This window comes from Gadus morhua, chromosome 23 (genome assembly GCF_902167405.1).
Source record: "Gadus morhua chromosome 23, gadMor3.0, whole genome shotgun sequence".
NCBI lineage: Eukaryota > Metazoa > Chordata > Actinopteri > Gadiformes > Gadidae > Gadus > Gadus morhua.
Genome location: NC_044070.1, coordinates 22,085,860 through 22,108,266, shown reverse-complemented (window position 1 = coordinate 22,108,266; position 22,407 = coordinate 22,085,860). Strand labels below are relative to the sequence as shown.

General features: G+C 45.8%; 1 protein-coding gene across 1 annotated transcript in view; it reads left to right on the top strand.

Moving 5' to 3' along the window:
- Window positions 1–5,871: 5,871 nt before the first annotated feature.
- The window catches only part of LOC115537458 (cadherin-18), a gene marked incomplete in the record, with an annotated part of 98,702 nt that continues 82,166 nt past the window's right edge, over window positions 5,872–22,407 (top strand). The window contains 1 exon segment of the mRNA XM_030349410.1: window positions 5,872–6,061.

Here is a 22,407-nt window from a genome sequence, read left to right as displayed (position 1 = left end):
TCGTCATGGGCAGAAAAAATTATTAGATTATTATAATTATCTTATCAAAAGATTTTGCATTCAAATGATTTAGCAGACCAACTAGCTCATGTTTACGTGCCTGTTAGTCAATGTTTTTGATTGTTTTTTACTGAATATTACACGTTGGTCCTTGTGTTCCTCAGCATCCTTTAAAGGTTAAAAGGTTAAACCTTTTGGTTTAAAACCAAGGGCTACCGTGAAATTCTGATTAAGCGAGCTATGCTTAACCAGCTCATCAATCAGAGCTCACTGTTCAACCCCAATTATCTTCAAGAACCCAAATTGAATATTTTTGTCCATATTGTATTAAGAAGTCACCCAAAGATCCAAGCTGTTTTGAGGGTTATATTGAATGAGCCCAAAGACAGCGAAAATAGTATTTTTCCTGCTGAATATGAGAGAGAAAATTGTCTTAAGTCTTCTATCACAAAGCAGCCATTGTCAAGCGGCGCTATCACAACTAACGCAAATTGACTTCCCCCTGTTCTTTCGCGTATGCTCTGTATACCATTCATTGTCATTCCTTTCCCTTGTCATTCGGAAGTGTTCAATTGACTCTCATACCTGAGTCAGTGTGACATGATTTATGCTAGCTCCATCATAGTCACGCAAAATATTACGTGTTGCAGCTGTCATACAAATTGGAACTTTATGGAGAGACAGACAGGAGAGTGCCGGGGAGAGGGAATGAATGGAAATATGTCTGTGTGACAGTTGCAGAAATCAGTTAGACTGAGGACTGTGGTTCGGAAATGGCTTTGTGTATCTCAGGATGAGGACTCTAAGAATGCTTTGATCGGCTGTCCGATCTGTTTGACAGGGACGCTAAATATATATATTTCTCCAGGATAACATATTTGATGGAACAGAAAAAAACTGTTAGAAAACGAAACTAAAACTCCCACTACATGCAAGACAACAATGATTTTTATAGTAAATATAATCAATGAAATCAGTAGACCTTATTTGATATTATTATTAGGCCCCAATATCTATATATATATATATATATATATTAGAGAGAGAGAGAGAGAGAGAGAGAGAGAGAGAGAGAGAGAGAGAGAGAGAGAGAGAGAGAGAGATCTAAACAACTGAATTTAACTTTTAAACTGACCTGACTAAACAGAATTTCACACCAATGCAAAAATCAAGCAATGAATACAGACTCAATGTCTTCTGAGAGATTAACGAAGTCTGCCCTTTATAGAAGACTGCAGGGGTTAGGGATAGGTTCAAAAAGGCTGATGATCAAATGAACCCACATCTACAGCTCACCTAAAAACTGTTTTGAGAGAGAAAAAATTTGAGAGTACCAGAGTATTGCCTAGTACGAAGTGTAACTGACTGTCGTTTCTGTTTTGATGCGCCCCATCAAACCACAGCAACACCTCTCCGCCAGCAAATAACAGACAATATTCTACATAGTTATTCATGAAAATCAAAATGTATTTTTAAAGGCAAGACTGACGTACTCGTGTATACACAGCGTTCTACAGAGGTGTTGTGTTGAGTTGTTTTCCCACCTCACTTGATCCTGCAAAACATTGTTGATCCCTCTTTCTATTTTCCATCATTCTCAAGTCATATCCAGTTATTTATCCGTGACTATCTGCGAATTTGTCAGCATTAAATTATATTTACAGGCTTAGCGAGGCAAAGGAAACCCTCACAATAACAGCTCTTTAATGCTACAAGCGGGTGTGTCTCATCCATATATGAAACATAGCGCAGAGCGAGACTATGACGAGGTTCAGAGCAGCGCCCCCAGAAGCAGAAGGGCTTCCAAGGGCTGTGGTTCGGTATCAACGTTTTTCCTTTCTTCCCTCATATCATCGGGAGGTGCCTCTTCACATGTGCTAATAGAGCCACAGTTTCCATCGGAGCAGATGCGCTAGCACCTAGCATATGTGGGAAGCCATAAATCCCGATTAGCTCCTTGTAGAGTCCCCGTCTCCAGCCATCTGCTGGGGTTTATGTAGTGGACAACACGCGTGGAATGAGACGTGCACCTCTCTGGAACATGGAGGGCTGGAAAGAGGCTGCTTCACAGAGTTTAAGTGTTTGTGGATATGAGAGTGTGTGTGTGTGTGTGTGTGTGTGTGTGTGTGTGTGTGTTGATGACATTTGTTTGTATAAGTTTGTAGATATGCTGTGTGTGTGTGTGTGTGTGTGTGTGTGTGTGTGTGTGTGTGTGTGTGTGTGTGTGTGTGTGTGTGTGTGTGTGTGTGTGTGTGTGTGTGTGTGTGTGTGTGTTTGTTGATGACATTTGTTTGTATATGTTTGTAGATATGCAGTGTGTGTGTGTGTGTGTGTGCGTGTGTGTGAATTTGTGTGTGTATTGAGGACATGTGTTTGTAGATATGCAGTGTGTGTGTGTGTGTGTGTTGAGGACATGTGTTTGTGTGAATGTAAATATGCAGTGTGTGCGTGTGTGTGGTTGTCTGTGTGTTTATATGTGTTTGTGGACATGCGTTTGTATTTGTTTGTAGATATGCAGAGTGTGCGTGTGTTTGTGTGCGAGTGTGTTTTTGTGTGTGTGTGTGTGTGTGTGTGTGTGTGTGTGTGTGTGTGTGTGTGTGTGTGTGTGTGTGTGTGTGTGTGTGTGTGTGTCTCTCAGTCTGTTTGTTAGCGTCGTGGCTCGAGGTGATTCTATTCCTGGAGACAATCTCACAAGAAAATCCTCTCCATCCAGGGACCGAACGGAACAAAAAATGTCTCAGAGCGTTTCAGAGCACAGGCCACGCATATTTTAACGGTATTTATTAATGTTAATCAACCAAATTCAATGCAAATAGCTGCAGACTGGGCCAGAGCCACCAAGGCTGCTGTGTGACAGACCCTTTTCACAGACGGGTTATCGTAGGACACACACAAGTGTCTCTCATAATACTGATCCAGAGTCTGCTCCTGTTATGTTCCAAGGCACCGGTGGTAGATCAGCCTTGTGTAGGGAAGTCTTCTACCTGTGCCATGGCACATCAAAGGAGAATATTTTGTGTTACGAGTGACAGCTCTTTTTGTCCTACGATGAAAGCGTTGCGAAACCGGTCTATTTATTCAAACTTACAGACGGCCAGTCGGCACTTATACATACAGACGGCTGTGATGCGTCAAGCAATTTGGAAAACAAGTTCCACAAGTCTCAGCAACCGTAAAAACATAACCTTAGAGGTGCTGAGTGCACGTTATGAAGGCATCTCAACTTTACCTAAGCCACAGTGAACTATCTGAAGTTAGGCTGACATATCCCCATGCTTGGCTATTGCTCATTTGCAATCAGTTTTATTAAGGGGGCATTATGGCTTATCAAAGCGTGAATATTAATGGAAACCGTGCTATATCCATCTTCGCGATACCATCTCTGACTTTATTTACATTCTCATCATTCTCATTCTCGCCGTCTGTGCTTCTGGCATCAAAGGTGCTGTAGACCGCCTGGATGACTGGCATAATAACAACATGACATTAGACGAATGACATTTTGTGTTTCAATATGGGCGAGACAATATTGGACGCTTTAAATGCAGCCATTATGCAGAGACATTCCCCTTTTCACATGCAGCATTTTCCTGGAAGAGATAATGTTTCATTAGAACAAGCCATCTATCAATCTACCCTTTCGTCCGTCACCCTTTCACCCATCTATCTGTCTGTCTATCTATCTTTTCACCCGCTCATTTACCCAGGCATCCATCCATCCCATTTACTTTACCCATTCCTCCAGTCTCACTAGAGACTGAGGGAGAGAGCAGAGGGAGAGGAGACAACCTGAATTCAATGAATAGAATGCCAGGCCATCAGAAATTGGTACACACACACACACACACACACACACACACACACACACACACACCACACACACACCAAACACACACACACACACACACACACACACACACACACACACACACACACACACACACACACACACACACACACACACACACATATATACAAATGCACAGGCATGCTCTTACCATCCACATGAGTAGCTGTTCCTCTTATGCTGCTCCAGTTAGCTTGACTAATTGAAGCACCCAAAGGAAAACTCAATGTAAACACTGCGATAACAGGATGGGCTGATTCAGTCTCATATACAGACCCAGATCTCAGGTTCCTCAATCCATCACTGGTTTTTAGTGAGCTGCTTGGGCCTGACAGCCCTTGACACTTTGGAATTGTCTCCCATGTATTGTTCACAGGAAATAAAACGGAAAGTAAAAGAGAAAAGAGCTCAACCTTCCCTCATTGCCACCTGAGCTCCTGAATCATACAGCGTGTAGAAAATGAAAGTGGGCTAAAACGGCATTGAGTCTCTTGTATGACCGAGAACTGGACAGGTGAAAATTGCAGCATCACCTCATTTTCTCAGCTCTCTGTGAGTACTGGTTCAGGTGTTAGTTAGGATTACAGATGACATATCAGAAGTTGAGAACAAGAGATAACAAGCGCTTCTTCAGTATCGGACAAAAGGATGTATGGGATAGTATATATAAGTAGTATGATCGTATATAGTAAAAATGATAATATTTGAACTTGCATATCAACTCAATACATATACAGCATACTGTTTGTGTGTGTGTGTATATATACATACACATTACCATCACATAGCAGCATCCTATATGGACCATCTCTTGTGTGTGTGGCGTGTGGTTCAGAGGCGAGACAGAGATGGATGATCATTCCGGTGGCGGCGTGGTGCTCCCAGGACCTATGTGGGTCGTGGCACGTCTTCAAGGTAACTGGGACGGCCGGCCGGCTCGATCCCCTCCGGACCCCCGGCGACGGGGCATCTCCTCGTTCCAAGTGGACGAACACATTGTCCGGGACCAGGCCTTATCTCCTCCGGGCCAGGGGGGGGCGGGGGGGGGGGGGGGAGGTGAGGCCTTCTGGAGCGTGCCATGCTCCCCCTGGGGTGAGGGGACCAAGCAGAGACAGGAAGGATGAGAGGAGTCTAGACCGTCACGGCTGTCTGGGGGAACCTAACTGGGAGCTGATAGAGAGACTAGGCTGCATATGATGGGCTGCCCGAGATGATTTGGTGCAGGGTGGTTGAGGGGAGGTCCTCTAACGATCCATAATGGTGTTGGAGTGTGCCGGGTTACATTACAAAGGCATGGAGGTATCGGATTCTACAGCCGCGCCATCAATCCTGTGCTATTAGGTTGTTTTGTTTGTTTCTGTATGGAGAACGACTTCCATAGCCCCCGGCGGACAAAACTACAACTGCTTTGTAGTTCAACAAAACTTCAAATATGCTGGCCTTCCCGTCCTGGTAATATCTATTTTGTGTTCCATAATGTACCAATATCATTTGTTGGAGGTGAAGGGAAATAGCAAGAAGAGAAGCGACTATATTCAAGCACAAAATACTAAACGCATCCTCTCTTTTTATTATTTATCATTTTAATCCTGTAACACTCTGGTTGGTTTACCCACACTGTTTAAATTAACAGGGTTCAGTTATAAATATGCCAAGGCCGATATTAAAATGCCGGTAAACAGAGAATTTGGCAAGAAGCAGGCTTCCCATCAGTGACAGAAAGTGGCCAGTTTGTTACTCTCAACAAGTTTGTTGTTCTGTCAAGTCTCATGGAGCTAAACCCAGTGGGTTTCCTGCCACCACACACCTTTGCCCCCCTACCCCTGGGGCAAAGCCTGTTATTGTGGGAAACCTGGCGTAGCAGAAACAGCTAGCCCGACAGATATGTACTGCCTAACTGTCCGTGGCATGAAGCTGCGTTGGAAATCATTTATAAGTATCCAATCCCCTTATGTGATTTGTATCCCTAAGTTGATAGAGGGATTAGGGAGGTATTAGCGCTTCAACTCCGCTTGAAGTGCCAAGATCAGCATTGTGGGTCTCCGTGCGGCATGCTAGCTTTGCTGTCCACATGTGTTTGTTTATCATATCTGGTATCGGCAGTGGAGTATTGGGGGGGATCGGGGGGTTGTCGGGGAAGCCACTGCGGAGCCCCTTTGCTTCAAGACCTGGCCTGGCATGTGAATATCAGCCCGCCAGCCGCAGCTCAGTGAGGTAAGAGATTAGGAGTGTCGAGCTGGCTGCCGTAGCATGTAGCGCGGCTCTATTAGCACATTGGTTTCCGAATGCGTTACCTCGCCCGCCACCTCCCCTGGCGTGGTTTGCGAAGTGACTGATAGGGTGTCTGGGTGAATAGGGAACAATTCTCTAATTGAGATGTAATTTCCATCTGTGGAAATTGTGGTTTTGTAGACATGGCTTCGGGGGAAACAATTTTGTATTTTGTATTCAAATGCCGGGGTTGTTAAGTGATATAATTATGTAGGAATGATATAGTGGCACATTCTAAAGCCTCCATATTTAACCTCTGAGTACAGCCTGAAGACACGTTTTACCGATAGAAGCAATCCATCACTTTAAACAACAGGACGTACTCGGTTCTGTTTTGAGAGCAGAAGTCTCGCTACACATTTGATGGATTGTTAACTTCCAAGAGCTTGATTCAGCATGTGCTATTCTCAATTGTGATCCTGTTAATGAAGGAAGAAATAATGAATCTAAGCAAATCATTAAATCAACCACGAAGACTTGATCGAAAGGAGAACAAGAGTTATTCAAATGTGTTGCTTCATTCTATTGAAAGGCTGTGCAGCTGGATTGTCCACATGCTATGATTGTCTATTCACTCATCCACGTGTATGGGATATTAAAAATAAATATGAAAAAGATTGCTTCCGGAGAGATAAAATGAAATGAAAAAGGAATAAATGTGAGAGTGACCTTCGCAGAGGACATCGGAGGAGTAAATTGATCGCTTTTTCTCATTCATAAGAAACAGGACATAAATAACTGAAACAGAAACCAACCAATCGTAGTTTATTGATTTCTTTTTAGATTCCTTGAACGGGCCTGACCCACAGCTGCTATATAGTGGGCCCTTCCTCGTGCGTCTGTTCTTCTATAGTAGAGCATCACAATCCTGAGGCTTTAAAGCTGCAGTCCAGGCGATAGGATGAGTCGGCCACGCGGCGTCGGCTTAAAAGAGAATAGGTCCATTTGAACTTCAGCACATTAACCCAGAAGGGCCTCTCGCTGCTCAGGTAAAACTCTGCCTTGAATCGGTGTTGAATCACGGTGCTGCTAGGGCTTCTGGGTATAGGCGAAATTGATCGGGCGGTTGGTGAACGGCTGCTCACACCATCGAGTGACAGTCTACAGATGTTTGCTTGAAAGTCAACGATATCTGCGGAGGGCTTTTATTTCTTAAAGCCTGGTGTCTTAGGAGTCTTCAGCGTTTTGCCGTGTCCAGTGCCGTCCCAGCCATGTCCAACGGGTTTCGGTTGCTCTTTCAGGGCTGGCGTGTGTGCTGTGTGGCCGGCCGACACTTCTGCTTTCCAGGAATACGTGTTGTCAGATTACCAGAAGTGATGCCCTGCCCCTTTTCCTCCAACACAGTCGTACAACAGCGCCGCAGCCGCAATTGACCTCATAAACTTTAACATTGATTAGATGCTATTAAGGGTTTATAGCCCATGTGAGCAAAGCACTTATGCTCGAAATTTATCCGTGCTCGGGTCAACCAAGGCAGAAATCGAAAAGGTCGGCACTATGACGCTCCGGCTAAACTGCAGTCGCCCTTTGCTCTCTATGCTCAGTGTGTGTCTTTGTGTGTGTGCGTGTACGTGTGTGTGTGTGTGTGTGTGTGTGTGTTGCTCGATGACCTCCCCTGCAAAAGGTGCCTGGCTGCCCGAGGAAGGAGAGTGAGGGGGGGAGGGAAGGAAGAAGGGGTTTAAGCGCTTAACCTGCCTTCACCCGCCCACCCTACCGTGGAGCGATGCCGCCGTCGTCGGCGTGGGAGACCATATTTAGTAACAGGCGCTGGCACGCCTGATCTCTGCCAACCAGGAGCCGGGGCGGGATTAGCTAGTAATACTCCCCCTGATTCTCTAATCCTGCTGCTGTCGCGCGGAGATTAGTACAGGATATGAACCGCACAAGGCTAGAGGGAGGGGGGGCTAGCCTTTTCGCAGAACCGGGCAAAGTTCTTCCCCCCCCTAACCACCGAGACACCGCACACAAGACCAATCTTCAGGAGGGTGTTGGAAGCTGTCCTCGCTAAATTGCTACAGGAGTGTGTGGGGGGGCGAAGGATGATATTAAATATTTCACAGTATGAAATATTAATTACAATATGGCTATGTTCACAAAAGAGGCTGATTACGTTATATGGCTTTCATTTTGAAATGAAGAAGAGAGCTTCAAGCTTTCGGTTTAATTGCTAGGAGCGATAGTGAAAGTATTGTTGTTGTTGTTTGATTGGCAGAATTGCTCTTAGCATAGCTGTGATTATTATTATCATGTATTAATAAGTAGGCCAAACTTTGGCCTGATAGCATTGGTTACATTAAAGAATGTCTGGGGTAATGGATGGATTGCGAGCTGTGAGAACCGTTTGAATAAAGTTTAATATGGCAGTTAAATAATGAATAAGAGAAACCCGAGGAAACACAGCACAACATGTGACACACAGTCGGACTATATCAAATCAATTCATGATGAAAATAAGATCATTGATATACTCTGCAGAAAAATCAACATAAACTAGATCTGTATAGATTCCTTAAACCAATACATCGTCTACATCGCTTTTTTTTTCTCAATATCCATTTTGGTAGCCTCACCTAGCTCCAGATGCCAGACCCAGCATCGCACCCCATTTTGAGTTATAGAACGTGGTGAGGCAATCCCAGGCTAGGGCCAGATAGAAGCCTGGTAAAGTGTTTTCAATTATAATGCTACACATGTTCGAAGTGTAGCATTGCAGCGTGAGGAGACATAATGAGAAAGATAGCACCACAGGAAGACTTTGTTGGAGAGAGATGGACAGAGGGAGAGGGAGCAAGAGAGTGAGTGAAGAGGGCGAGGATGGAGGAGAGAGGCAGAGGGGGGGGGAGAGAGGGAGAGAGGCAAAGGAGAGATTGAGAGTGACAGAGAGGCAAAGTTGCGATAAGGCAAGAAGGAGAAAGAGGGAGAAGGAGGGAGATGAGCGAGAGAAGAAGTGATTGGGAGAAGGAGAGAGATGAGAGAAGGAGAAGGAGAAAGATGTATATAGAGAGGAGAGATTGAGAGAAGGAGAGAGATGGAGAGAGGGAGTAGGAGAGAGACAGAGAAGAAGTGATTGGGAGAAAGAGAGAGATGAGAGATGGAGGAGAGAGATGTAGATAGAGAGAAGGGGAGATTGAGAGAAGGAGAGAGATGGAGAGAGGGAGAAGGAGAGAGACAGAGATAGCGTGAAGGAGAGAGAGAGCTGAGACATATAAAGACAGAGGACGAGGCAAAACAGAATTGGAGCGAATGAGAGAAAGGGGGAGGAGAAAGGGAGAGACCGAGAGCAAAGTGATGGATAAAAGGAGAGTGAGGAAGAGAGCAGGAGACGTGGAGATAGAGAGAGGGAGAAGGAGAGGAAGTAAGAAACAGGCTGAAGGAGCGATCAACAAAGCAAGAGAAGCAAACAGACTGAGAGAGCTGTTGAGCGAGATAGAGAGGGAGCAAGGCAGGGAGTGAAGTAGACTTTGCATGCAGATTAAGGACCCTTGCATTGAAAGCAAGGAGACTTGTTTCCTCTCTGTGGGAGAGCAACATGTCGAGCCAAGTCTTGTTCTGGAGTCTCCTTCCGAAAAGGAAAACACCCTCCGTTGTGCCGACCGGCAAAAGGAAGATAAACAACAACAAAGCAACCAAACTTGGGTGCTGCTGTTGTGATTGATTTTTTTCGGCTGTATTTTACAGTCAAATATTTTGGTGAACATATTTTATTCATCGATACATTAAAAGCTTGGAAATTGCTGGTTTAATCTCTCGCCTCTCTCTGTGTTGACCGCATTTGAACTCTAAATGCTCCTTACATATGCAACCTTTGCCTACGGTGACATTATTAATGTAACGGATTTTAACATGGGACTAGCATTCTCCACGATCTCATTCCAATGCGTTTAGATATTTATATTTATGATATCCATAATGTGTGGGGTCCAGAGAATTTGAACAACAAAAACAGTGTACGACCATTTACATTTACACAACAGTGGCCTAGCAGCTTTTCTCCGAAACAGCTTTCTTACGAATGATTCATATCATACTGTAAAAGGAGCAGGCAGGGGTGTTTTACGTCTTGCATGTTCTGTACGCGGAGACGAATGGCACCTGACACGGCTTACATTAATTTAACACTTTACCTCCAACCGCCAACTCGCTTCTCTGAACAATGTCTCGGGGAAAATCGTCACGTTAGCGGTGACTGTTTCTGTGTCACTTCCATGTTTCATCTTAAGTTCCCTGCTAGGCATAATGGTGGGGTGAGGGGGCGGTGGTGGGTGGGTGGGTGGGGGGACTCACTCAAAGGCCTCCCTCCCCCATTCCCTCCCCACCTTTCCTCCCCCAAAGATATCTCCCTCACTGAATGATCTGTGACTTTGTTCTCAATGGAGATGTGTGTGATGCCTTTTGAGCAAACTCCTTTCAACCACCGGAGACTTTTGTAGAATAGATTGGAAGTGATCTTCGGGGCCTATTAGCGTTCATGGATGTTAGTGTGGGCGCGTGGGACACGGGCCCGGACGGAGTCTGATTAGCTTCAGCACAGAGCGCTGTATTATTCTAATTGGGCCCATGGATATTATGCCCAGTGTGGGGAGCCTCTGTAGCTCTATCACAATGCGGCGGGTTAACTTGATGTGGACTGAAAGTCTCACTGTTCTTTATTTGGCTAATGGTCGAAGAAAGGGCTGTTTTTAAGATATCACGGTTTTAATTAAGACAAATGAGAACCACGTTCCCCACTTGCTTTAGCCATTTACCTAGAGACACGTCATCGCAACATGATGATGAATTTGCCCAAAAGATAAAGACGTGTCTATTTTTAGCGTGGGCTATCTATTATAAAACTAGCTAGATCTTAGCAAGACTAATGAAACAACGGTCCCCCCCGATCCACCTTGAGAGACATGACGATGTAGGGCAAAACACACACATTACTCCAGCGTTAACATGATGAAACACCGTATGACTAGTAACTACTAATCAACGTCCACCTCATGTTGATCCAGGCTCTGCTTTAGTCATGTTTCCACCGCGCCGACAGCGAAACCTTAGACGTCCCCCCCCCCCCCCCCCCCCACGACCCACGACCGAATCAGTCCCTCTTTTTGTTTACCAGGGGATATGCCGCAGTCCCCACGCTTCCCAAAGCAATGGCTCAGAATGTCATCATTCCACCAGAAGGATTCCGGGAAATTCGTATGACTTGACACCCTCTGACGGAGGAATCCATTATGTGGAGCTCTGTTGGGGTGGGGGGTGGGGGGGGTGGGGGGGATGGGGGGGGACTATGAGATGACCTGGTCCGCCTGGTCGGGCCGGCTGGATCTCCTGGGTTGGCATGCAGGAGATGCTGCTTATTGAGTTATTGGAGAGAGGCGTCTGAGTGCAGGATGCCCTTGGCGCGTCCTTGCCAGAGTGGCATTCTGTGGCTCAGAGTTATACCACGGCACGTTGAATTGTATTTGTGTTTGTTTTGATCTTCTATCAGCCTGTCTGCTCTATCTGATGCGGCCGCCCACCTGTCTGTCTGCCTGTCTGTCTGCCTGCCAGTGTGTGCGTGTGTTTCTCTGACTGTGTGTGAGAGGTGATTGAAGCACTACTAGCTATCCTTAATAAATAACATCCCAAATGCGATGCGGCAGGGAGCCTGTCTGGCTATGATTATGGATGATCCCATAGCTTTGTGGTTCTCTGTGTGCGCTGAAATATCAGCAGACGTCTCGGGTTACAGCTGAGCAGCAGCACTCAGGCCAACTATCGACCCCCCCAGCCAGTTAAAGGACAAAGTAAGTCACCCCGCCGGCCTTTCTCTGACAGCGATCAACTAGATCCCTGCTTCATTTCAGCAGACGGACGAGATCAACCAGAGACACTTACAGTCACGTTGACATGCATCCCGTTACCTACCTACCAGTGTGTTCATTACACGCGTCTCAGGCATCTTGCTGAAGGATGCCTACAGGTAGGCTGTGGATATGGGTATTGAACCCAGAAAATACCAACGTAACCAACATAATGCTACAATATTACTCTTATTGTAAATCCTTGGGAAGACATCAACAACCCATCTTATATTTGAGCTTTTGAATATCACGATTAAGTAATTAATTGTCTCGGAGCGTAATCTCCTAATCTTTATGAACTCTCCATAACGCTGTTTCCACCAACATCCGGCGCGAACAAGTAGAAAGGTTTGCAGGGGACTTTTTTTTCTCCTCCATTTGTGCATTGATTCCACCGACCTCATTATGATAATTTCGTTCAGTTTGATGTTTTATCTAAAGTAACGTGTGATTACGTGGGTGTATTGCCTGCTAAATGAACCAGGGGCCCCGACTGCCAGGCTCTCATTAACTTGGATAACTGACAAATAAAAACAACCACATGAACGACGTAGAGAACAAGCAAAGGAAACAATGAAAGAACATCTACGTGTTGGTTTTGATTGTATCCCTACCAGGGATCATTCTGAAGGGGTTATTTTACATCAAGCCTGCACTTCTATACAAGTGAGGCTGAGAATAGGAGTAGCTTAAAAAAAAAGGCTGCACAGCCTTGTTCATTAAAAAGGAAAAAAACACGACTGGACAGGGTGCCAAGTAGCTATAGGAGCCAGAGCAGAACGCTAGTAGGATGATGGTCATGTATAACGGTTACATCAGAGGTAGTGCATTCGCCAAAGTACATAGTCAATTCACGGGACGCAATAGCGGTCATATCTCAACATTGTGCAAATAAAATCCACCAGATGTAATCGTGGGCTATATCTCAACATTGAACACACTAGTTTCCCCAGATCTAACGGTCCGTCTCAAGACAGTGTGTTTGAAAATGTAACATGGTTTTGGTGATATGCATTACTGTCATAATGTAATTAATGTTATTATTAACACACAGTGGCATTGAGAAGGGCTTTGCAGGGGGTCTGTAGGAAGGGAAAGCCGTCTTGTTATGCGGACAGTGTGATCCGTGTAGGAAGGAGAGGGGATATCCTGAGGCGCTACCCCAAGCTAGGCGCACAGAAAGGCAAGGGAGGAAGAGGGGTTGGCAGTTTAGCTTGATGAGGCCAACGTGCACATGTGTGAGGGATGCGCACGCACACACGCAATCACCCCCTCTGCTTGGCTGTTACTCATTTGCATGGAAGCACAAGAGTGCACGCAGGCAGAGTTAATGGGCTGTCACTGCTGAACGATGCATGCATAGCTTACAAGTGGATGGCGTTGTATCCGCCTCTGTGTGTGTGTGTGTGTGTGTGTGTGTGTGTGTGTGTGTGTGTGTGTGTGTGTGTGTGTGTGTGTGTGTGTGTGTGTGTGTGTGTGTGTGTGTGTGTGGTTAAATTATCGGTTTTAGCCAACGCGCTAACTTTGAACCCGTACCTAGCTGTGCGACAGACTGATACAAGTTGACATTATTTTGAGCAAACGTCGTTTATTGGGAGCTTAGCATCACTTTGAGTCGATTTATTTCAAGTAGAATTGCCTTCCTACAAGATGCAACTTGACATTTGTTTTTTAAGTGCCTCTTCACTTCATATCTTTGCTTATAAATAAAAAGTATAAAATGTATTTTAACCACCGTAAATAATGAAGATGGATGCAGTGCAACTAATCACGTTGAAAACATTGGAAAAGTATGGGACAATTTAAAGTTGGATGAGTGCAAGCTGCCAGTAAAATCATAAATACATTGGACGACATCGGAATGCATTAACATCTCAGTGAGTTGTAAACCAAAACAGGTTGCCCGACTTAATTAATTCCCAAAGTAAACATTATTTAGGGCACACACAGGCAAGCATTTCTTGGAGCTCTCCGACTGGGAAGACAACGCCAAAAAAACGAAGGTAATTCAATTCACGGGGTACATAAATTGGACATGGTTTTCAGTTTGTCACCTGAGCGCAAATACAACCGTGGCGGCCTTATTCAGAGACGACGAACATAGCCGAGCCAATCATATGGCATTGATCCTGAGAGTCCTCCTTCCCAGAATGGAGCTTGAAAATAATAAACCAGAGAACAGCGAGAGAAACCAAAACAAACAATGGGGCGAAGGGAGAAGGAACCAGCCTCCAGACATAATTGTTATTCCTCCATTACTCAAAGACACTGTGATCAAGGTTAGCTCTGCTTTTCTAAAGGGAGCAGGGGGGAGGGGGGGGGGGGGGGGGGGGGGGGGGATAGCGGTGTCTTGTTGGGTAACCTTTCACCCCTCGGCGTGGAGCCCGGAGGAAGGTCGGGGAAGGAGCGCAGCGGAGCCTGACTGATCGCTGTGAGTTAGAGGAGCGTTCAAGGTGACCGCCCAGCCGCCAGGAGCCTCCTCCTCCACCTCCTCCTCCTCCACCTCCTCCTCCTGCTGCTCCTCATTGCACCATCGACTCCTCCTCCTCCTCCTCCTCCTCCTCCTCCTCCTGCTGCTCCTCATTGCACCATCGACTCCTCCTCCTCCTCCTCCTCCTCCTGCTGCTCCTCATTGCACCATCGACTCCTCCTCCTCCTCCTCCTCCTCCTCCTCATTGCACCATCGACTCCTCCTCCTCCTCCTCCTCATCCTCCTCCTCCTCCTCCTCCTCATTGCACCATCGACTCCTCGGCTCCTCCTCACGCTGATCCTCAACGCAACTCCTCCTCCTCTTCTCCTCCTCGTGAATCCCCCTCCCCCCCCGCCTTCTCCTCATGCGACTCCTCATTGTGTCTGGTCGTCCTGCTCCTCCTCGCTCCTTCATCTCCTCTCCTCAGGCTCCTCCTTGCACCTCCTTCTCCAGGTGACGGGCCATAGTATCGAGGCTGGAAGAGGTGCACGTTTCTCAGTAAGCATCGGTGAGTCGTTGTGCTTAGTGGGCTCCTATTGGCTGGAGCCCCCCATCGTTTGAAAAAAAGGCCAACTATCGTCCATCAAACGCGTGAATGTATTTATTCTTTGTTTGTTTGTTGACATGATGTTGGTCTGTGTTGTTAAGAGGATGATTCTCTGTGCCGCGTCTGTACGATGTTTTTATGTTTTTATTATTTTCTCTGTAATCCCTTGAAATTCGAGAATTGTGCTTGACCTCCACGACCCACTTGGGTTATTGTGGCGTTTGAATTTGTCATCTCGGGATCCACTGTTTATGTCTGTATCAGACCATTCGTTTGTTAAAATCTGGATGTGCGGCAAGTGGGAGTGAGGGAGGTAGAGCGGGTTGACTGCTAACTGGAAGGTTGCGAGTTCGATCCATGGCCCGTCCTAGCTGAGTGTTGAGGTGTCCCTGAGAAAGACACCTAACCCTAAGTGTTCCCTACGGGCTGGTGGTCGCCTTGCATGGTCTACACCGCCGTCGGCGTGTGAATGTGTGTGTAGGAATTGGTGAATGTTAGGCAGTATTGTAAAGGGCTTTGAGTGGCCGCTGCTTAGAGAATTGCTACATGAATGCATTACTCTATCACTCTTTCCTGGGTCCAAACACAGTTTACTGCATTTAACTGGTGGTCAAAAGTGCCTGTAAGATAAGATAAAATCTGTTATATTACGTTTCATCTTTATTTTGGATTCGTGCCACGTTAGTTGAGAGGCTGATACCAGTACTACTTTTTTCTTAACATCATCTCGTATTTATATTCTGTACGAGTTGGCTGCATAAATATATATATTCGTGCTAAAACTGTCAATCTACGAAGTGCCCATTTTTTATGAGCTGGAAAGTAAACATTGCCTTATTTGATGAATAAATTATTAAACATTTTGTTGCTTAAAGCAGCTTGTCTTTAATATTCCCCGCCAATGAAATCTAAAATTAAAATTAAACTCTTCTAGAAATCTTTTTTCTAAAACGTCTATGATTCAGGGTAAAGTTAACCTTCAACCAAACTTTTCTAGAGCATAGGCTACTTGTCCACTAGCTGTTTCAATTGGTTAATCCGCAAAAATTGTCCACCGATAGGAAACCCCTATGAAGTTTTTTTCTGTTAGCTATGTCCGTCTGCTGATCCATACTTATCCATTTCATTCACAAAATAGTTTGAGGCATCAAAACACAAAAATCATTGGCATGCGAAGCGTTTCTCATTCTTCTGCCTCCACGACTTTTCAACCTGTGTCTTTTCGTCAATAAGGGCCGTTGTAGAATCCCACTGGGGAATCAATCCCAGTAGCTCTCCACAATCCCTGTCTACCCACCCCCTCCTGGACAGATAACAACAGACCATCAGGTACATAAGAAAATAAAGGAACAGAATACCATGTATATACCTCCAATACTCCAGAGACACCGTCCACGGGGGCGCTGCGACCCACACTACAAAACGCCGTTCTCTTCGCTCCACGCCACGCCACGCCACGCGGCCGCACAAAGCGGCCGATCGATACGCGCCCGCCGCCCCCATAATGGAAACCCATAAAAATGTTCAGTTTGCAAATCAAACGGCAGCTCTCAGCTGCCCCGGGATGAAGCGAACACTGTCCTTTTAAGGGCTGGTGGAAGTGGCGCATCGCTCCATCGCCGTGACAACGGCTACATTCTAATGAGCAAATAAACAAGTGCTACACAGAGTGTGTGGTTGTTGGTTGGGGTTGGTACTGGGACTTGGACGGGGGCAGGGGGGGGGCTTGGTAAATGCTCTGAGCCAACAGTACTTGGAGTATATTCCATGGGTCGATGGCAGAGTATATATGAATAGCATTGGAGCCGGGGCTAACCTTACTATTTGTCGGGCATTAACAAATGGAACGCGTCGTCGGAGGCGAACAGAGCCCTGCTTGTGCGTCTCCCTCTCACACAGAGAGACCGCTGACTTCCTCGTCTGTCTGTGTCCCTGAGCTTGTGCCGCGCGCGCGCACACACACGCACGCACGCACGCACGCACGCACACACACACACACAGCCATTCAGACACACGCATAAGCACACGCACACACACACACACACTTTCACGCATGGGTACACAAACACAGGAACATATGCATGCATACTCAATCGCATATGGATGCATGCATGCTCAAATGCATGGATACACACACACACACACACACACAAACACACACACACACACACACACACACACACACACACACACACACACACACACACACACACAACCACCCACTCATATTGAAAAACACACAACCGACCACCCACCGACCAACACACACACAAACACACTCACGGGGACCAGCAGCTTGAAATGAGATTCACTCAAGTGCATAATCCCTCAGTTCTGCTTAGCTGTGATTAATTGACCAAATGTTTCTAATACAGAAACCAACTGCAGCGCTGGTTTACCCCCCGCCCCTCCCACCCCTTACCCCGCCCCCAAAAAAACATAAACTACAAAACTAAAAACATAAGGAAACAACAACAACAAAGACAAAACGAAACAAAGGAAAGAACATGTGTTCTTTCAAGGCCATATGTTCTTATGCACCATATTCTGGTGCAGGAAAGAGTCGCAAACAGAGTGTTCCAATGCAAGATCCCAGGGTTTTGGAACGACACATCACCGGTGCGATTCAATGCAACATACTGTGGTAGAATAGATTCATGAACACAGTGTTTCAATGCAACATATTAGGGCAGGACATGGTCATAGCTGGTGTGTTTCAATGCAATATACTGGGGTAGAATAGATTCATGAACACAGTGGGCCCTATCTTGCATCCAGCGCAATTTAGTTTCTACACCGACGCATGTGTCGTTGCTAGTTTGCAACTGGCACGGAGCGGTCTTTTCCCTCCACAGGCACGAGTCGCTAAATTAGGGAATGATCTTGCGCCCCGAGGGGTGGTTTGTAAAAAGGAGGAGGCGTGTTCTGGCGCAAACGTTCCCTGGTGCTATTTTGCAGTATCAGAAAACAATTCCGCCACAAACCAGGAAATTACCTGGTTTAAAGTCAGTGGCGCGTTGTTCAGATGCTAATTTAATGGCGCATGCATAATGTTGCTTGTGCACCTTGCGCATACACTCTTTTCTCATCTACCTTGCCACACGTTCCTGTTCAATTATTTGGGACAGAACAGCTGATACAGTGGTAATAAGTTGTACTTTTAAATCAATGCATCTGAAAGAGACATTGTGTACAAGCCCATACATTTTAGGATTGATGAGTATTTGATCGTGAGAAAACATTGTTTTACCACGGATGAAAAATAATGAATGAATGCGGTGCGCGTGTGTGTATGTGTAAAATAATTAATGAATGCGGGCGAGCGTGTGTTCATCTGTTTAAACACAGGAACACTAAACACGTAACGCATAGTACAGTCCAAGTCGATAACAATAATGTATACAATACTGGTAAGAAACGATGTTTGTTAATGTATTGCGTATATCATTAGACAGAACCACGGTTACCGCATATCATATGTCTTAAGTTTTTTTGCGAAAATGTATTTTCTGAAGTTGTGGAAGAAAACGCCATTCCATGTGTGAATTAGGCCATATTATTTGGCCATGAACTGAGCCATTTGAGGTTTGAAATTCATGTGGTCATGCATCAGTCTCATCGGAGACTGCAAACGCGCTGTCAAAATATCAACTTGTCAGATTCAAATGCGCTCATGGCTCTTAAAGGGGAATGGAGACGGCACTCTCATTGGTTTATTGCACGTTACGCCCAAACCAAACCTACGGGTAATTAGGCTACTTCTGGGCAACCCTTTTTAGATTTGCGCCGGGCGCAAGAGTAATTTATCCGCCGGTATAATAGCAACATCGCCATAGAACCGCCCACAAAGCTACTTTTGTTTGGTGCACTTGCGTTTCAGACTGTTAAAATAGGGCCCAGTGTTTCAATGCAACATATTAGGGCAGGACATAGTCATAGCTGGTGTGTTTCAATGCAACATACTATGGCAGTAGAGAGTCATGAACACAGCGTTTCAATGCAACATCCAAGGGTTAGGAAAAAGTCATGTTTCAATGCAACATACTGCAGAGTATTCTCCCAAGGCTTTCTGACACGTTAACAACCAGAAGAGACACTCTGGTACAAGGAGAGGGGAGTGTGAGTGTGTAAGACCTCCCTTTAGGGTACACTCCTCATGTCTCTCAGAAGCTACCATTTCCTACGTCCTCATTTTACCGGCCGCAAAAAAATGAACTCTCTTACCTTGGAGCTGTCTTTATAGACGCACTGATGTTATTTTTGTCCACTCTGTGTTCCTCAGAAATAGTATCAACCTATTTTTTTAAAGCGTAATGAAAAAGCCCCGGTTCTAATTACATCTTATTCATTAATTTAACCAGCCTCCATTATTGAAGAGGACCGTTCTTATTGAGACGTCAAGTTGTCCACACTAACAGGGATTACCGTTTTATCTGCTAATGTGATACATTTCGACTCACCGCCGTGTAAGCCCTGCCAACGTGTTATTACAAACACACATACCAACACTAACTAATAAAAACACACACACTAACACAAACAAACACACACTAACACTAACTTGTTTTCATGGGTTTCTATCCATTTATCTGCAAACTCGATATCAGAAGCCTTTATATAGAAGCATGATCTGAACGTTATGTTTATATATATATATAAAACAAATAAATTACATCAAACACATTGTGTAGATATAAACGTGTTTGATGTAATTTATTTGTCATTATGTTTCATACCCGAAGATCGCCGCCTTATTGTCTCATCATTTGCGAAAAAAAATGGTGAGATGATTTGTCTTCGTATCCTGGGGCAGAACCCCAGCTGCGTCGTGCTTTGTGGTTTAAAATGGTTAATGTTACAAATGTAAAAGTCTAAGTATAGTAGGGATGTGAGGCTTTGTACAATTGTCAGACACCTAGCTGAAAGACTGAACGTCCGCAGTCTACCTGTCGGATACCCAGAGCAAATAACGACAACTAGCTGCCTCTAACTACAACTAGCTACCTCTAACTAAGTACTACTGCTACCTAACATCTACCAGCACATTAATAAACCGCCCCTGGATCCCCCTTGAGTCGCTTCGGATAAAAGCGTCTCATTTTACTCGTGACAGTAAAAGGGAAGCTGAGGTGAACACAGTGATGTTCTCTGCTTTTAGTAACCAGACCCTTACGGCCCAACAACTGCGACTACCTGCTCCAGTCTGCCATGTTGGTCTCTTCCGGCGGCTTCTTGTCTTAAAACCACCGTCTTCCATGTTCTGCTACGAGGTTTAGCCCTCTCCGAAGCACAAGACCCCCGCCACCCTCCATCACCTCGCCAAATCAGCTCCTAGTATTCCCCGTTCGCTTTACTCGCTTTCTCCATCCCTCCCCCCAAACAAATTGCTGCTAGGAAAGGTTTTCTCGGTATCTGAAAGAGCTTCTTCCTGTCCCCTCCCCTCCCCTCCCCTCCCCTCCCCTCCCCTCCCCTCCCCAACTGTCTCTTTCACTTGTGCGTTTATTATTCATTCAGTTTTTCCTTTGGATCGGGGGGAGCGCGGGCGGGGGGGGGGGGGGGGGGGGGGTGTGAGGGGGGAGTGCAGGGGGGGGGGGAGTGCGGCCGTGGAGGACTTCAGAGGCATCCCCGGCACGCCGCCCCGGGCGTGCCGGGGTGTGTGTGTGTCGTTCCGGGGGGGTTCTCTTCTGTGTGTTTATTAGTGCCTGTCTGTGTGTGTGCGCGCGTGTGTGTGTGTGTGTGTGTGTGTATGCGTGTTTGTCTAGGTGCGCACGTGAGCTTACCAAAAAAAAAGTGACTGTTTGTGTGCGCGTACGCGTGTGTGTGTGTGTGTGTGTGTGTGTGTGTGTGTGGGTATGCGTGTTTGTCTAGGTGCGCACGTGAGCTTACCAAAAAAAGTGACTGTTTGTGTGCGCGTACGCGTGTGTGTGTGTGTGTGTGCGCGTGTGTGTGTGTGTGTGTGTGTGTGTATGCGTGTTTGTCTAGGTGCGCACGTGAGCTTACCAAAAAAAGTGACTGTTTGTGTGCGCGTACGCGTGTTTGTTTACGTGCGTGAGGTTACCCGAAAGTGTGTTTTTCTGGAGGAGAGGGGAGTGGAGGTTATGAAACGCCAACAAACTGACACACAGAGGGAAAAATAGAGGAAGAGATACGAAGACGCCTGGTCAGATGGGTTGGGGTTTATTTATCCTCCTGTACGAAGGCAGCGCGTTGGCTGGTGGTCTATGAGGCTACGTCTAGGTACGCAGCCTGAGAACGGAGCGGCGAACAAGGTTAATGGAGTGTTGAGATCCAACGCGTTTGTTAAGTGCATGTCACTGCTTGTTAACCAAGCATGTGTAATCATAATTTGCTAGCAATAGCTGCTCATTACTCCTGACAAGCTTCTTAATAGTTATTAGTTAATAATGGATTAGAATATACAATTACATTCCTTCGTTTTTTCTTTCAACTTGTCATGCCTGGACACCTGTTCAGATATGATTTTCTATTGGATTTCTGATGTTCAGCTTTTTTCCCCCGTCGTTTTGCTTTTGGTGAACTCGATTTGGCCAACTGACCAAATTAGTGCGTTGTTCCGTTATGATATAAGCTTCATGGTCAAATGGTTGTGATTAAACTTAAAATCGCTCTTATCTTTTGACTCTGATTACAGCTTGACACTCTTTGATTGAGTAGAATTAAAGGGGTTGATTTTGATGTGACGCTGGTAAAATGATCTGGGTTTTTTTACGTTTTTCATCGCTATAACTATATGTGTTTCTGTGTGTGGTTGGGAAGACATACGTCACTTCCTTATCGCTGTCATTCACAAGAGCTGCTTGAATCGGAAAAACAGCAAATCTGTCGTTAAACACACCCCACAACCATCGCTTGTCAAAGGTGTCAATTGACTTTTGGTTCAACCCTCACCCCTTGAAAAGTATTAGGCTCCATCCCTTCCAGTCTGCCTACTGCAATAACCCTTGAGCAAGTGGCCTAACCCCTTTGCCTGTGTATGTGTAGGTGTGTGTCTGTGTGTGTTTGCTGTTTTTGTGTGTGTTTTCCGACACGCACTTATATCCACCTATATCTGTATGCACTGTGCTCCCTTTCCCTTGTATATCCTGTCGGATTATAAAACATCTAACACACCCTCTAATTGTAAACCGTGGGGGAATGGGAGGGGACTCCAGGTACGCGGACAGCGTCTGTGTCGCGCCGACCTTTTGAGATGCAGAAGGTAGATATACCTGTTGAGCCGGGCTGTGCTTTCGCTGTAAATTAGACACTTTGGCCCAATAAGTATCAGTTACACGTACCGTTGCGCCTCTCTGAGCACTGCAAAGGAGGGCTGGAGAGATGACTAATAAATAACCCACATTTTCAACACTTGAGCCCTCTGTGGGCAATTACCGCTGGCTGCGGCTGGAGGGAGGCGCACGTGAGGGCTACGCTTTTGGA